Source organism: Pseudophryne corroboree, chromosome 6, assembly GCF_028390025.1.
Source record: "Pseudophryne corroboree isolate aPseCor3 chromosome 6, aPseCor3.hap2, whole genome shotgun sequence".
Classification (NCBI taxonomy): Eukaryota; Metazoa; Chordata; class Amphibia; order Anura; family Myobatrachidae; genus Pseudophryne; species Pseudophryne corroboree.
The window spans coordinates 423,658,518-423,676,669 of NC_086449.1; the positions used below are offsets into that span (position 1 = coordinate 423,658,518).

At 48.6% G+C, this 18,152-nt stretch overlaps 1 protein-coding gene across 7 annotated transcripts in view; it reads right to left on the reverse strand.

Annotated features, from left to right (window-relative positions):
- CCDC146 (coiled-coil domain containing 146) overlaps positions 1 to 18,152 on the reverse strand; it is a 387,500-nt gene that overhangs the window by 258,333 nt on the left and 111,015 nt on the right. Inside the window, exon 1 of one of the 7 annotated variants that reach the window (XM_063926989.1) lies at positions 9,079 to 9,303. The exons of the other annotated variants lie outside the window; for them this stretch is intronic. The gene's annotated coding sequence lies outside the window, so the exon portion shown is untranslated. Of the gene's footprint in view, positions 1 to 9,078; positions 9,304 to 18,152 lie in introns of those variants that run through there. 7 annotated transcript variants of the gene reach the window in all.

An 18,152-nucleotide genomic window follows, 5' to 3' on the forward strand; every position in this document is an offset into this window, starting at 1 on the left:
CTTGGCGGTTCACATGAGCCACTGCTGTGACATTGTCTGATTGATTCAGAACCGTTAGGTTTCCAAGAAAACTCTCCGCTTGTCGAAGGCCGTTGTAAATGGCCCTGAGTTCCAACACATTGATGTGTAGACAGGACTCCTGGTCTGACCAAAGACCCTGAAAAGTCTTTCCCTGTGTGACCGCTCCCCATCCTCGGAGGCTCGCGTCCGTGGTAACCAGGATCCAATCCTGAATTCCGAACCTGCGACCCTCCAGGAGGTGAGCACTTTGCAACCACCACAGGAGGGACACTCTGGTCCCTGGGGACAGAGTTATTTTCCGATGTAAGTGCAGATGGGACCCGGACCACTTGTCCAGAAGGTCCCATTGAAAAGTCCGTGCATGGAACCTTCCGAAGGGAATGGCCTCGTAGGCCGCCACCATTTTCCCCAGAACTCGAGTGCATTGGTGAACTGAAACCCTTTTCGGTTTTAGCAGGTCTCTGACCATGTTCTGGATGTCTTGGGCTTTCTCTATTGGGAAGAAGACCTTCGTTTGTTCCGTATCCAGTATCATACCTAGGAACGGTAGTCGAGTTGTCGGAATCAACTGTGACTTCGGTAGATTTAGAATCCAACCGTGTTGCTGGAGCACTCTCAAAGAGAGCGCCACACTGCTCAGCAATTTCTCCCTTGACCTCGCTTTTATCAGGAGATCGTCCAAGTATGGGATAATTGTGACTCCATGCTTGCGCAGGACCACCATCATTTCCGCCATTATCTTGGTGAAAATCCTCGGGGCCGTGGAGAGTCCAAACGGCAACGTCTGAAATTGGTAATGACAATCCTGTACAGCAAATCTCAGGTATTCCTGATGGGGGGCATATATGGGGACATGAAGGTACGCATCCTTTATGTCCAGAGACACCATAAATTCCCCCTCCTCCATGTTGGCTATTATCGCTCTGAGAGATTCCATTTTGAATTTGAATCTTTTTATGTACAGGTTTAGGGATTTCAGATTCAAAATAGGTCTGACCGAACCGTCCGGTTTCGGGACCACAAATAGGGTTGAATAGTAACCTCTTCCCTGCTGGTGCAGGGGAACCTTGATTATCACTTGCTGTATACACAGCGTTTGAATTGCAGCTAACACTACATCCCTTTCCGATGTGGAAGCTGGTAGGACCGATTTGAAGAATCGGCGCGGGGGCACCTCCTCGAATTCCAATTTGTAACCCTGGGAAACTATTTCCAACACCCAGGGATTCAGGTCCGAACTGACCCAGGCCTGACTGAAAAGTCGAAGACGTGCCCCCACCGGTGCGGACTCCCTCGGGGGAGCCCCAGCGTCATGCTGTGGGTTTTGGAGCAGCCGGGGAGGACTTTTGTTCCTGGGCACCTGCCGAAGCAGGTGCTCTCTTGCCTCTGCCCTTACCTCTGGCAAGGAAAGAGGATCCCCGACCTCTTTTGGACTTGTGCGACCGAAAGGACTGCATCTGATAGGGTGTAACTTTCTTTTGCTGTTGGGGAATATATGGTAAAAAATTTGATTTACCTGCTGTAGCTGTGGAAACCAGGTCCGTCAGCCCATCCCCAAACAATACATCCCCCTTATAGGGTAGTACTTCCATATGTTTCTTGGAATCCGCATCACCCGTCCATTGGCGAGTCCATAAGGATCTTCTCGCTGAGATAGACATGGCATTGGCCCTAGAAGCTAGCAATCCAATGTCCCTTTGAGCATCCCTCATAAATAAGACTGCGTCTTTAATATGGGCTAGAGTTAGGAATATAGTATCCTTATCCATATTATCAAATTGATCTGTCAGCTCATCTGTCCAAGCTGCAATTGTGCTACACACCCATGCCGACGCAATTGTCGGTCTTAACACAGCACCGGTATGAGAATAAATACACTTTAAAGTAGTTTCTTGCCTGCGATCTGCAGGGTCCTTAAGGGCCGCTGTGTCAGGAGACGGTAGCGCCACTTTCTTGGACAAGCGCGTCAGGGCCTTGTCCACAGTGGGGGGTAATTCCCAAATCTCCCTGTCCTGCTTAGGGAAAGGGTATGCCATATAAATTCTTTTGGGGATCTGCGGTCTCTTATCCGGAGTCTCCCAAGCTTTTCCAATTAATTTAATTCATGAGATGTGGGAAAGTTAATAATCTGTTTCTTTTCCTTAAACATGTGTACCCTTGTGTCGGGGACCGAGGGTTCATCCACAATATGCAACACATCCCTTATTGCCACAATCATACACTGAATGGTTTTAGTCACCCTAGGGTGCAATTTTACTTCGTCATAGTCGACACTGGATTCAGAATCCGTGTCGGTAGTAGTGTCTTGTGTTAAGGGACGCTTTTGAGACCCCGACGGGCCCTGTGAGTTGGTCCAATCTGAGGATTGACCCCCTGATGTCCCCCCTAAACCAGCCTGATCAAGCCTTTTATGTAAAGATGCCACACTTGCATTCAACATATGCCACATGTCCATCCAATCTGGAGTCGGCACAACCGACGGGGGACACCACTCATTTGCTCCACCTCCTTCTTGGAGAAGCCTTCCGCCTCAGACATGTCGACACACACATACCGACACCCCACACACACAGGGATTAACCTATAAGGGGACAAAACCCCAACCAGGTCCTAAGGAGAGACAGAGAAAGAGTATGCCAGCACACACCAGCGCTTAAAACACTGGAAAAAATATGTCCAGATAGCGCTTTTTTATATATATATATATATATATATATATTATGCCAATTCCCACTCACTGCGTCGCTAATGTGCCCCCCTCCTCTTTTTTTCCAGCCGGTGTTCAGCAGGGGAGAGACCAGGGAGCCAGCGTTTTCTTCATGCAGCTTTCTGTGGAGAAAATGGCGCTGGTTAGTGCTGAGGATCAAGCCCCGCCCACCCGACGGCGGGCTTCGGTCCCAGTGATTTTTCAATAAAATGGCGGGGGATCATAGATTTACTGCCTCCGCAGTCTAATCCAACTGTATTTGTGCCAAAATGTGAGGTTTATTGCTGCCCAGGGCGCCCCCCTGCGCCCTGCACCCTTCAGTGCTGCTCTGTGTGTGTGTGACTGGGAGCAATGGCACGCAGCTTACCGCTGCGCGCCTTACCTCATGAAGATCTGATGTCTTCTGCCGCCTAAGATGTCTTCTGCCTTCTCTATCCGGCTTCTATCTTCGGCATCTGTGAGGAGGACGGCGGCGCGGCACCGGGACGAACCCCAGGTGAGACCTGTGTTCCGACTCCCTCTGGAGCTAATGGTGTCCAGTAGCCTTAGAAGCAGTGCCCAACTTGACAAGCCAGCTCTGCTTCTCTCTCCTCAGTCCCACGATGCAGGGAGCCTGTTGCCAACCGGACTCCCTGAAAATAAAAAACCTAACAAAATTATTTTTCCACAGAAAACTCTGGAGAGCTCTCTGCAGTGCACCCATTCTCCTCTGGGCACAAGATCTAACTGAGGTCTGGAGGAGGGGCATAGAGGGAGGAGCCAGAGCATACCCATAGTCAAAGTTCTTTTTAGGTGCCCTATCTCCTGCGGAGCCCGTCTATACCCCATGGTCCTTACGGAGTCCCCAGCATCCTCTAGGACGTAAGAGAAAATAACTGTACCTTTAACCTTTCGCCAGCAGCAATACATAATAACTGATACTGCGGGCAGGTCCGGCGATAGGGGGGAGGGGTCAAAAGGGACACCTGTACCGGGCCGCAAGGATCAGAGTGGCCACAAGGATATGTCACTTAGTGCCCAGCATAGATGTGGGCCATCTTGTCCTAATAGGGCACTGAGATGTAGGCGGTGTGGGCGCAGCCTCATAGTGACAGGACCCTCTCGTACACAGTGACTGTGCAACGTGAGTGTGCACCCGCTCTTTCGGGTCCAGCTCTGTTGTAGGCACTTACGGATATGGCAGCAGGATTCCAGTGCCCTGCAAGCGGCCTCTTCTGGTGGAGTGTGAGGTCTGCATGGTACCTGCTGTGCGGCGTTCGGGTCTGGGTGTTAGGGAGTGCAGTGCAGGGGAGTCTCTTCCTGGGGTCAGGGTGGCTTGATGAGGGGATGCAGGACTTTGGGATAGGCTGGGGGAGCTTGCCCACAGCGCAACTGCACTGAAGGTGCACCATCAGGCAGCACACCCAGCACGTACGGCCTTTCTATGTAGTGAGGGAGTTCCGAAATGTCCGCTGTCTGCGGCGCCTGTGTTCATCCGCCGCCTCTGTCAGTGACTGGGAGTGGTGGCGCAGGCGCCATGTGTAACACTGGCTGTCGTGCGGTAATTCCACCTGTAAGCCGCGCCACTGTCTCTGACATGTAGAGGGAGTGGAAGCGCTGTTTCAGGTGCCTGCTCCCGTATATGAGCTGCTGTTGCCTGTACTAATGCCGCCAGGAAGACCCGCCGCCTCAGTACTGTAGAGGGTTTGGGAGTGCCTGTAGTGTATATGAGTGTCTGCGCCTGAGAGTCCTGGATGCCGCATCGCTGTGAAAGGTGGGGATGGACACACACACCGCTGTCACATGTGGAGACACACACACGCCTGCCTTATGTGTAAAAAGGGGGACTCTGCCTGCCTTATGTGTAAAAAGGGGGACTCTGCCTGCCATAATGTGTACAATGCCCCATGCCCCTATATTTTTTATGGCACTGTTTTATATGTGGTGGGGGGGGGGGGGGGGAGGGTATATATATATATATATATATATATAAATCTGAGGTGGCCCCAGAGATATCACTGTACCAGGTGCCAAGATTCATGTTGCCGGCCCTGAATGCGGGGTGTTGTTGAATAGACGCCTATATAAGATTCACATAATGTCAAACACATACCAATATAGGAGAGATCAGGACATACTAAAAAGCAAACACAGATACTGATAAACACTTATGATGCACCAATTTTATTTTCTTATTATTTTGTACAATTTTTAACCATTTTTTGTTTTTATTCACCACGCTCTCTCTTCCCTCATACTCACCACCTGCCTATGCTTTGGGTAAAGTGCAGACCATTTGCTTTATTATTTATACAGCATAATGACACACATATATATTGATATATATTATATATCTGTATAGTAGATCTATATATACACATAATATATAATATATAGGTCATTATCTCAGTAGGGGACCCAAAAATTTGGGATTTTGAATTTTGGATAAGGGATACTCAACCTGTATATAGTAATGCCAAGACTCAGGAACAGATTCTCAGGTGGGAGTAAAGTTAAAAAACAAGTAACTGCACCTGTAAAAAAATCATGCTGCAACACATGGGGTGTAAGCAGGGGCGGATTGGGATAAAAAACCAGCCCGGGGATTTTCTGGATGCAGCCCTAATAGAGGTGGAGTCTGTTGAGGTGGTGGAGTCTGTCATGCGTGGCAGGAAACTCGCTCCTCATAGGGCCGGATTCTGTTGGATGCAGTTGCAGCCTGCCTTGGGTCTTTTACAGAAATTGTGTCTGCTACTTTATGTTAATAAAGCTCCCTAGTGTACATCTGTGTGTCTGAATGACAAGGACTGAGATGCTCACTGTCATTATCTACAAACGCTGGAATAATGCTTTGTGCTTTATTAGACGCCACCATTAGTTAAGCTACTGACACTTTTCCCAGCCCTATGGTACATGTAGATCATCCATCTGAGTTTGGCCTCAAATGTGAGCATTTCAGTGTCCCTATACGTAACCATTATTGGCAACATGCCCGTTTCACTCCTATAACATGCCTATGCTGTGTTACAACTGCGTCTGATTAGAAAACCGCCTAGAAACGCCCACCAACAATCCTGGCAGCGTATGTGTGTACAGGGGGCTGTGTGAGAGGTGCTGTGTGTACAGGGAGCTGTGTATCAGTATGTGTGGTGCTGGGTACAGGGGATGTGTGTTCGTGTGAGAGGTGCTGGTGAGCGGCTCGGTGCAGTGTGTCAATATGTGAGGGGCAGGGTGAAGGGAACAGTGTGTGAGGGGCAGGGTGCAGGGAACAGTGTGTGAGGGGCAGGGTGCAGGGAACAGTGTGTGAGGGGCAGGGTGCAGCAGGGAACAGTGTGTGAGGGGCAGGGTGCAGGGAACAGTGTGTGAGGGGCAGGGTGCAGGGAATAGTGTGTGAGGGGCAGGGTGCAGGGAACAGTGTGTGAGGGGCAGGGTGCAGGGGGGCAGTGTGTGAGGTGCTGGGTACATTGGGGTAGTGTGTGAGGGGCAGGGTGCAGCGTGTGAGGAGCAGGGTGCAGCGTGTGAGGGGCAGGGTGCAGGAGGCAGTGTGTGAGGTGCTGGATACAAGGAGCAGTGTGTGAGGTGCTGAATACAAGGGGCAGTGTGTGAGGTGCAGGGGGCAGTGTGAATGGTACTGGGTACAGGGGGCAGTATGCGAGGTGCTGGGTACAGGGGGCACTGTGGGAGGTGCTAGGTACACGAGGCAGCGTGTGAGGTGCAGGGGGCAGTGTGTGAGGGGCAGGCAGCAGCTTGTGAGGGGAAGGGGGCAGTTTGTGAGGGGCAGGGGGCAGTTTGTGAGGTGCTGGGTAAGGGGGCAGTGTGTGAGGGGCAGGGTGCAATGTGTGAGATACTGGGTACAGGGGGCTGTGTGTGAGGTGCAGGGGACAGTGTGTGAGGGGCAGGGTGCAGTGTGTGAGATACTGGGTACAGGGGGCAGTGTGTGAGGTGCTGGGTGCAGGGGACAGTGTGTGTGGGGCAGGGTGCAGTGTGTGAGGTGCTGGGTACAGGGGGCACTGTGTGAGGTGCTAGGTACACGAGGCAGCGTGTGAGGTGCAGGGGGCAGTGTGTGAGGGGCAGGGGGCAGTTTGTGAGTGGAAGTGGGCAGTGTGTGAGGTGCTGGGGAAGGGGGCAGTGTGCAGTGTGTGAGATACTGGGTACAGGGGGCAGTGTGTGAGGTGCTGGGTGCAGGGGACAGTGTGTGTGGGGCAGGGTGCAGGGTGTGAGGTGCTGGGTACAGGGGCAGTGTGTTTGGGGCAGGCTGCAGTGTGTGAGGTGCTGGGTGCAGTGTGTGAGGAGCTGGGTACAGGCGGCAGTGTGTGAGGGACAGGGGGCAGTGTGTGAGGTGCTGGTACAGGGGGCAGTGTGTGAGGGGCAGGGGGCAGTGTGTGAGGGTCAGGGTGCAGTGTATGAGGTGCTGGGTACAAGGGCATTGTGTGAGGTGCTGGGTACAAGGGCATTGTGTGAGGTACTGGGTCAGTGTGTGATGGGCAGGGTGCTCGGGGCAGCGTGTGAGGGGCAGGGTGCAGCGTGTGAGGGGCAGGGTGCAGTGTGTGAGGGGCAGGGTGCAGCGTGTGAGGGGCAGGGTGCATGGGGCAGGGTGCAGTGTGTGATGGGCAGGGTACAGGGGGCAGTGGGTGAGGGGCAGTGGGTGAGGGACAGGGTGCAGTGTGTGAGGTGCTGGGTACAAGGGCAGTGTGTGAGGGGCAGGGGGCAGCGTGTGAGGGGCAGGGTACAGGGAGCAGTGTGTGAGGGGCAGGGGGCAGCTTGTGAGGTGCAGGGGGCAGCGTGTGAGGGGCAGGGGACAGCGTGTGAGGGGCAGGGGGTGAGGGACAGGGTGCAGTGTGTGAGGGGCAGGGGGCAGCGTGTGTGAGTGGCAGCGTGTGAGGGGCAGGGTACAGGGAGCAGCGTGTGAGGGGCAGGGTGCAGGGGGCAGCTTGTGAGGGGCAGTGGGCAGCGTGTGGGGGGCAGGGGGCAGCGTGTGAGAGGCAGGGTGCAGGGGGCAGTGTGTGATGGGCAGGGTACAGGGGGCAGTGGGTGAGGGGCAGGGGGCAGTGGGTGAGGGACAGGGTGCAGTGTGTGAGGTCCTGGGTACAAGGGCAGTGTGTGAGGGGCAGGGGGCAGCGTGTGAGGGGCAGGGGGCAGCGTGTGAGGAGCAGGGTACAGGGAGCAGTGTGTTAGGGGCAGGGTGCAGGGGGCAGCTTGTGAGGTGCAGTGGGCAGCGTGTGAGGGGCAGCGTGTGAGGGACAGGGGGCAGCATGTGAGGGTCAGGGTGCAGGGGGCAGTTCGTGAGGGGCAGGGTACAGGGGGCAGAGTGTGAGGGGCAGGGGGCAGTGTGTGAGACAGGGTACAAGGGCAGTGTGTGAGGGGCAGGGTACAAGGGCAGTGTGTGAGGGGCAGGGAGCAGTGTGTGAGGGGCAGGGTACAAGGGCAATGTGTGAAGGGCAGGGGGCAGTGTGTAAGGAGCCGGGAGCAGTGTGTGAGGGGTAGGGTGCACGGGGCAGCATGTGAGGTGCAGGGTGCAGCGTGTGAAGAGCAGCGTGTGAGGGGCCGGGTGCAGGGGGCAGCGTGTGAGGGGCAGGGTGCAGGGGGCAGAGTGTGAGGGGCAGGGAGCAGTGTGTGAGGGGCAGGGTACAAGGGCAGTGTGAGGGGCAGGGTACAAGGGCAGTGTGTGAGGGGCAGGGAGTAGTGTGTGAAGAGCAGGGTGCACGGGGTAGCATGTGAGGTGCAGGGTGCAGCGTGTGAGGGGCAGCGTGAGGTGCCGGGTGCAGGGGGTAGCGTGTGAGGTGCGGGGGGCAGCGTGTGAGGTGCAGGGGGCAGCGTGTGAGGTGCAGGGGGCAGCGTGTGAGGTGCAGGGGGCAGCGTGTGAGGTGCAGGGGGCAGCGTGTGGGGTGTAGTGTGTGAGGTGCAGGGGGCAGCGTGTGAGGGGCCAGGTGCAGGGGGCAGGGTGCAGGGGGCAGAGTGTGAGGAGCAGGGGGCAGTGTGTGAGGGGCAGGGTACAAGGGCAGTGTGAGGGGCAGGGTACAAGGGCAGTGTGTGAGGGGCAGGGAGCAGTGTGTGAAGAGCAGGGTGCGCGGGGTAGCATGTGAGGTGCAGGGTGCAGCGTGTGAGGGGCAGCGTGAGGTGCCGGGGGCAGCGTGTGAGGGACAGCAAGTGAGGGGCAGGGGCAGCGTGTGAGGGGCAGGGTGTAGGGGGCAGCGTGTGAGGGACAGGGGGCAGCATGTGAGGGACAGGGGGCAGTGTGCAGGGGGCTGTGTGTGTCAGTGTGTGAGTGTAGGGTTGAAGAGAACTCTCATATGTGGGCTGCAGCCAGGGTAGTGAGTAGTGAGCTGATCACAGGGGCTGCCTCTCAGCAGCAAAGCTGGCCAGCTGCTTACCTAAGCCTGCTTCTGGCGCCGGTGTCCAGGCTCAGCAGCTGAGGTCAGAAGCTGTTTCTCGGCCATCATACCCACAAGTCCAGCAATCCGCAGCAGCTCCGGTCAGGGACTCCAGGTATCTATGTGAGGCGCTCCGTGGTAGATTGGACTAGTTCCAGCAGGATGCCACCCACTATGCAAATACTCTAGCCGCAGCAGCGCAGTGAGAGGCCGCCAGCCTGGATATGTGGGATGCCTGGCCCCTCACTGCGCTGGCTGCGGCTGCAGTATTTGCATAGTGGGCGGGCGGCATCCAGCAACTTCATAGCCGCAGCTTCAGCCTGAGCTGCGGCTGCAGTTGTGACAAGAAATGAATCGGCCCAGCGTTGGGGAGGGAGAGTGAGTACGGCCACAACGAAAAGGACGGAGCTGAGCCCACCAGCAATCCGTCCCGGCATCCCGTTGTACCAATCCCCCTCTGGGTGCAAGTACATTTATTTGGTTTTGCATGCAGGGTAATACTGGCTGCTTTTGCATATAGTCAACAAATACTGGACAGCTTTATTTTGACACTATCATTTAGATTTCAGTTTGGACACACCCCTCTCATATCAAACTCTATCTGGACAATCTTAAATCTGCCCCACTGCAGTGCAGCATGGTTTGGCCAAGGTGCAAAGTTACTTGTTATTTCTCTTCCTTTACCCTATAAACCCTGCAGAGACACTGCCGCCCAAACCAGTCCGTCATGCTCCCCCACTGTCCAAGCCGGAAGTCCAGAAGAAGACGCGGCTTCCGGTCTCTGAGTTAGGCAGGGTTGCCATGGCGACCCAGCGCTGCAGCACAGTATAATACAAGACACAGTGAATCACCCTTTCTATTCACAAGAGAACACAGTGCAGTAAATAAAACAGTGAAAAATAGTATAAACAAAAGTGTATATGTTAAAAAAACGGAAACTTCACAGTGTTTATATCCACTATCTGTGAGCAGAATATACGTAAATTATACAATAAGCAAGTATGGCTGTCGAGCAATAAAACTATTCTGGATGTAGAGCAATAAAACTCTTGTTATCTATTACTAGATCATTCAGAAAAAAGGTATGCACTGATCTGGAGCTACAAATATCAGAGTACAAGTAATATTCAGTGAAAAACACTAAGGATAAGTTGTTCATATAAGCCCCTTGGGCTGACCGTGTCCAAAATATGGATCCATTTGGATTCCAAACACAATAGTTTTCTATGGCGATCACCACGTCTGCCATCATCCGGCACTTGATCTATTATCATATGTCTCAAATTTGACATATTGTGACGAAGCTCAGCATAATGGGGGTAATTCTGAGTTGATCGCAGCATCAAGTTTGTTAGCAATTGGGCAAAACCATGTGCACTGCAGGGGGGACAGATATAACATGTGCAGAGAGAGTTAGATTTGGGTGGGTTATTTCGTTTCTGTGCAGGGTAAATACTGTCTGCTTTATTTTTACACTGCAATTTAGATTTCAGTTTGAATACACCCCACCCAAATCTAACTTTCTCTGCACGTTATATCTGTCCCCCCTTCAGTGCACATGGTTTTGCCCAACTGCTAACAAATTTGATGCTGCGATCAACTCGGAATTACCCCCTATGTCTGGCCACTGGTTGTTCAGAGGTTTTACCATTGATGGCCGCTGAATCGTTGTCCTATGTAGGGCCATGCGCTCCTTAAAGGGTCTGATTGTTTTCCCTACGTAACAGAGTTCACAAGAACATTTAATCATGTAAATCACATAGGAACTTTGAGCATGTCAGAGGATGTCTCCGTTGTTCTTTGAAAAATGCTGTGAGTGCCGCCATGTGAATTTGTACTAAAATATTATATATATATATATATATATATATATATATATATATATATATATATATATATATATATATATATTGCTCCCAGCTCCGGCACTCCCCAGGTGAATCAGAATTGCTTTGCCAGGTGCCCTCCAACACGTAGTCCTCCAGGCTAGGTGTATTCACGTATATCACTCCAATGGCGGCACTCCGGACTAGTACAAATTACTTAGAGACAGTTGTGTATAGCAACGTTTCAGCGCTCTGCGGCGCTTTTATCAAGCCATATAAAACATATAAAGTAAAGCATTTTTATACATACCGCCACCAACACCCGTGATCCTCGCTGTCCCCTCTGTTCCGGTCATCACTGACCTCATAGGAAGTGACGACGGGTCTCCCTGACAACCATATAAACAAAACCAAAACACACCGCCGTGCAGTGCCTACGTGAAAAAAATAAATAAAAATAAATCTAAAAACAATCGAATACAAGAGTTTGTGACCAAAGTCACCTATCATAAAATACAAATGTAATTTGATCAAAATTCATGCTCAATAATAAAGCCAGGTTTAATGCCCCCGGCTGAGTGTTTAAATTATGTTTAACACTATACAAAACATGTACAATAACTTTCCAATTTAATCTGCTCAACATCCTACATGATTGATTATAATTATGTATAAAATCTGTTGCATTTAATAACTAAAGCCTGCTTGGAGGTATTATGATGTCTACTGAATGAAAACCTGCATTCCCAAATTCTCATTCAAGCCTCGTGGGGCTAACGTATCTAGACGCATGATCCATTCACATTCCCTCTGCAATAAACGGGCAGATCTATCACCACCCCTTGTTAATGGAGGTATGTGGTCAATAATACGATAACGTAAGGCGGACAGGTTATGTCTAGCCTCACAAAAGTGTCGGGCAACCGGTTGTATGCTGGTGCCTGTGTTGATGGCTGCACGGATGGCTGTACGATGTTGGGCCATACGTTCACGGAATGTTACTTCAGTTTTACCAATATACATCATTGAGCAAGGACAAATTATGATGTATACCACAAACCGACTTGTACAAGTTAATCGATGTCTGATAGTGTATTTAACACCTGTGTGAGGGTGATTAAACGTGGGTCCTGTCAATAAATAACCGCATGTAGTGCAATTGGGGCATTTAAAACATCCGTTTTTCGGTTTTCCCAAAAAACTTTTGTTTTCCTGTTTGCCCAAGTTGGAAACATCATTATGTACCAAATAATCTCTTAAATTCTTTCCTCTTTTATAGCAAGTCATTAGTGATTTGTGATTTAGTGCCACCAAATCTTTATCTGTTTCTATGATTGGCCATAATTCATTAGCCTTCTTTTTAATAAAGGGGCTTAAATGTGTATATTTATTACACCATATGTGTCGGTTAGAATTAGTCTTGTCCCTGCGTGATTTAAATAGCTCATCAGAAGAGACTGCTAGTGCTTTAGTCCTTGCCTTTGCCAGGACTGTTGCACTATATCCTCTATCTAAGAATTTTTTTACCATCACATCTACTTGTTGAACGCCTACTTCCCTGTTTCTAGAGATCCGCAGTGCTCTCAAGAACTGGGAATAAGGTAGCGCGTTCTTCAATGATTCAGGATGTGCACTACTGGCATGAAGTAAATTATTCCTATCTGTGGATTTTATAAACAGGGAAGGCAACAATCTGCCATTCTCCTTAACCAGGGCAACATCCAAAAAATTAACAGTATTGGTATCCATGGTAAAAGTAAATTTAGCGGGACAATCACTCTCATTATGGTCAGCCATCAGCACCTCAAATTCAATTTTTGTGCCTCCCCATACAATTAGAAGATCGTCTATAAATCTGAAATAGGCCAGTATTTTACTCGCGGTGGACCTATTGGCAAAAAATTAATCTTGTTCAATTTGAAACATGTATGAATTTGCGTAAGATGGGGCCACATTGGACCCCATCGCACATCCAGATGTTTGAAGGTATATGGCATTATCATAACAGAAATAATTACGTGTTAACACCAATTCCAAAAGTTGTAGAAAAAATTCTACAGGTGGTCCCTTGTATAGTGGGTTTCCAGTGAGTAATGATCTAGTTGCCTGCATACCAGCACCATGAGGGATGCAGGTATACAGGCTACATACATCAACCGAACACAGATAACAGCTATCAGGTAAATCTGCAAGATCTTTTAATGACAACAATAGACTATTTGTGTCTTTAAGGTAGGAGGATTTCGCCTGTACACAAGGTTGCATGAGGGTATCCAAATATGTTGAAATAGGCTGGTATAAAGAGCCTCTTGCCGAAATAATCGGACGCCCCGGAGGGTTTTGGAGGCTCTTATGGATTTTAGGGATCATGTACATAAGAGGCTTGATCGGCCATTGTACCATTAAAGCTTTTTTCAAATCATCAGAAATCCAACCATGTGTACACGCTTGTGTCAATAATGTGTCCAACTCCCTTTTAAACACCATCGTGGGGTCACAATCTAATAATTTGTATGTATTACCATCTTCCAATTGCCTTGACACCTGGTAATACATACAAATTATTAGATTGTGACCCCACGATGGTGTTTAAAAGGGAGTTGGACACATTATTGACACAAGCGTGTACACATGGTTGGATTTCTGATGATTTGAAAAAAGCTTTAATGGTACAATGGCCGATCAAGCCTCTTATGTACATGATCCCTAAAATCCATAAGAGCCTCCAAAACCCTCCGGGGCGTCCGATTATTTCGGCAAGAGGCTCTTTATACCAGCCTATTTCAACATATTTGGATACCCTCATCCAACCTTGTGTACAGGCGAAATCCTCCTACCTTAAAGACACAAATAGTCTATTGTTGTCATTAAAAGATCTTGCAGATTTACCTGATAGCTGTTATCTGTGTTCGGTTGATGTATGTAGCCTGTATACCTGCATCCCTCATGGTGCTGGTATGCAGGCAACTAGATCATTACTCACTGGAAACCCACTATACAAGGGACCACCTGTAGAATTTTTTCTACAACTTTTGGAATTGGTGTTAACACGTAATTATTTCTGTTATGATAATGCCATATACCTTCAAACATCTGGATGTGCGATGGGGTCCAATGTGGCCCCATCTTACGCAAATTCATACATGTTTCAAATTGAACAAGATTTATTTTTTGCCAATAGGTCCACCGCGAGTAAAATACTGGCCTATTTCAGATTTATAGACGATCTTCTAATTGTATGGGGAGGCACAAAAATTGAATTTGAGGTGCTGATGGCTGACCATAATGAGAGTGATTGTCCCGCTAAATTTACTTTTACCATGGATACCAATACTGTTAATTTTTTGGATGTTGCCCTGGTTAAGGAGAATGGCAGATTGTTGCCTTCCCTGTTTATAAAATCCACAGATAGGAATAATTTACTTCATGCCAGTAGTGCACATCCTGAATCATTGAAGAACGCGCTACCTTATTCCCAGTTCTTGAGAGCACTGCGGATCTCTAGAAACAGGGAAGTAGGCGTTCAACAAGTAGATGTGATGGTAAAAAAATTCTTAGATAGAGGATATAGTGCAACAGTCCTGGCAAAGGCAAGGACTAAAGCACTAGCAGTCTCTTCTGATGAGCTATTTAAATCACGCAGGGACAAGACTAATTCTAACCGACACATATGGTGTAATAAATATACACATTTAAGCCCCTTTATTAAAAAGAAGGCTAATGAATTATGGCCAATCATAGAAACAGATAAAGATTTGGTGGCACTAAATCACAAATCACTAATGACTTGCTATAAAAGAGGAAAGAACTTAAGAGATTATTTGGTACATAATGATGTTTCCAACTTGGGCAAACAGGAAAACAAAAGTTTTTTGGGAAAACCGAAAAACGGATGTTTTAAATGCCCCAATTGCACTACATGCGGTTATTTATTGACAGGACCCACGTTTAATCACCCTCACACAGGTGAATACACTATCAGACATCGATTAACTTGTACAAGTCGGTTTGTGGTATACATCATAATTTGTCCTTGCTCAATGATGTATATTGGTAAAACTGAAGTAACATTCCGTGAACGTATGGCCCAACATCGTACAGCCATCCGTGCAGCCATCAACACAGGCACCAGCATACAACCGGTTGCCCGACACTTTTGTGAGGCTAGACATAACCTGTCCGCCTTACGTTATCGTATTATTGACCACATACCTCCATTAACAAGGGGTGGTGATAGATCTGCCCGTTTATTGCAGAGGGAATGTGAATGGATCATGCGTCTAGATACGTTAGCCCCACGAGGCTTGAATGAGAATTTGGGAATGCAGGTTTTCATTCAGTAGACATCATAATACCTCCAAGCAGGCTTTAGTTATTAAATGCAACAGATTTTATACATAATTATAATCAATCATGTAGGATGTTGAGCAGATTAAATTGGAAAGTTATTGTACATGTTTTGTATAGTGTTAAACATAATTTAAACACTCAGCCGGGGGCATTAAACCTGGCTTTATTATTGAGCATGAATTTTGATCAAATTACATTTGTATTTTATGATAGGTGACTTTGGTCACAAACTCTTGTATTCGATTGTTTTTAGATTTATTTTTATTTATTTTTTTCACGTAGGCACTGCACGGCGGTGTGTTTTGGTTTTGTTTATATGGTTGTCAGGGAGACCCGTCGTCACTTCCTGTGAGGTCAGTGATGACCGGAACAGAGGGGACAGCGAGGATCACGGGTGTTGGTGGCGGTATGTATAAAAATGCTTTACTTTATATGTTTTATATGGCTTGATAAAAGCGCCGCAGAGCGCTGAAACGTTGCTATACACAACTGTCTCTAAGTAATTTGTACTAGTCCGGAGTGCCGCCATTGGAGTGATATATATATATATATATATATATAGCTTTCTAAGAATAGAGGATGAAGGAAAAGGCGCCCATACTGCAGACTGCTTGTTTATTGCTAAATTTAAAACAGCATCCAAACAGAACAATTTAAAAAAACTCATACCATATAGCTCACAGTGTGGGCTGATTACCATATGGTTAGATCATAATCCACCGCACCGGCATATGCTGCATACCCGCACGCCCCCGCCTGGGACCTTACACCGCGCTGCCGGGATGGACGGTCGGTGCAGCTACACAGGTGGACACCGTGTGCGTCAGACAGGCCATGCCTGTCTGACACACGGTGTCCACCTGTGTAGCTGCTCCGACCGTTCATCCCGGTGAGGTGTCCCGACGGGTCACGGCTTAGTCGAAACCAGCAGCGCGGTGTGAGGTCCCAGGCAGGGGCGTGTGGGTATGCAGCATATGCCGGTGGATTATGATCTAACCATGTGGTAATCAGCCCACACTGTGAGCTATATGGTATGAGTTTTTTTAATTGTTCTGTTTGGATGCTGTTTTAAATTTAGCAATAAACAAGCAGTCTGCAGTATGAGCGCCTTTTCCTTCATCCTCTATTCTTAGAACCAAACATTGCTCATGGAGTCTGGAGTCATCAATGGAAAAGTGCAGCGGTTGCGCAAGTGCACCAGTGCTACAACCCAGAGGCTCCATGTGGGTTGCAACTTTCTCCCTTGTTTGAGAGAGAGAAAATCACCAGCGCACCTGTACACCCTCTCTGAACGGATATGACAAGTAATAATGTTTCATTTGTTAAATATAAAATAGTGCAGCAATTATTTTCAAGAAGCTGCTAACACTGAATTTTATATTTTACACCCAGACTGTAATGACTTTGACAACCATTTGCAACAGTTCACCCTTTTCTACATTTTGTAGATAACAATAAATAAGTTTCTGTGAGGACAAAAAAAAAAAAAGGTTGAAAACATGTTTATAAAGTGACATGACTCAGAACGGAAGGCACACCTATGTTTGTGCTACAAAAATACAAAAAAACCACATCCATAAATGAATGGAAATATTTTTAAATGTTTCGAAATGAGTGGTCAAACACAATAGACTCATTTCAGGTACGCAGCTATATATATGTAAATGCCCACCCAGTTATGGTGTCAGGCACAACACATCGGGCTAACGACTGGTAAGAGTGTATTTGTCCCTGCAAGTTACATGGGCTGATTCAGGTTGGATCGCACTGTGCAATCCAACCGCAAAAAAATAACCAGTAATTCTATTTCTCGTAGTCCGTAGTGGATGCTGGGAACTCCGTAAGGACCATGGGGAATAGCGACTCCGCAGGAGACTGGGCACAACTAAAAGAAAGCTTTTAGACTACCTGGTGTGCACTGGCTCCTCCCACTATGACCCTCCTCCAAGCCTCAGTTAGGATACTGTGCCCGGAAGAGCTGACACAATAAGGAAGGATTTTGAATCCCGGGTAAGACTCATACCAGCCACACCAATCACACCGTATAACTTGTGATACTATACCCGGTTAACAGTATGAAATATAACTGAGCCTCTCAACAGATGGCTCAACAATAACCCTTAGTTAGGCAATAACTACATACAAGTATTGCAGACAATCCGCACTTGGGATGGGCGCCCAGCATCCACTACAAACTACAAGAAATAGATTTACCGGTGAGTAAAATCTTATTTTCTCTGACGTCCTAGTGGATGCTGGGAACTCCGTAAGGACCATGGGGATTATACCAAAGCTCCCAAACGGGCGGGAGAGTGCGGATGACTCTGCAGCACCGAATGAGAGAACTCAAGGTCCTCCTCAGCCAGGGTATCAAATTTGTAGAATTTTGCAAACGTGTTTGCCCCTGACCAAGTTGCAGCTCGGCAAAGTTGTAAAGCCGAGACCCCTCGGGCAGCCGCCCAAGATGAGCCCACTTTCCTCGTGGAATGGGCTTTTACTGATTTAGGATGCGGCAATCCAGACGCAGAATGCTCCAGCTGAATTGTGCTACAAATTCAGCGAGCAATAGTCTGCTTAGAAGCAGGAGCACCTATTTTGCTGGGTGCCTACAGGATAAAAAGCGAGTCAATTTTCCTGACTCCAGCCGTCCTGGAAATATAATTTTTTAAGGCCCTGACTACGTCCAGTAACTTGGAATCTTCCAAGTCCCTAGTAGCCGCAGGCACTACAATAGGTTGGTTCAAGTGAAAAGCTGATACCACCTTAGGGAGAAACTGGGGACGAGTCCTCAATTCTGCCCTATCCATATGGAAAATCAGATAAGGGCTTTTACATGACAAAGCCGCCAATTCTGACACACGCTTGGCCGAAGCCAAGGCCAATAACATGACCACTTTC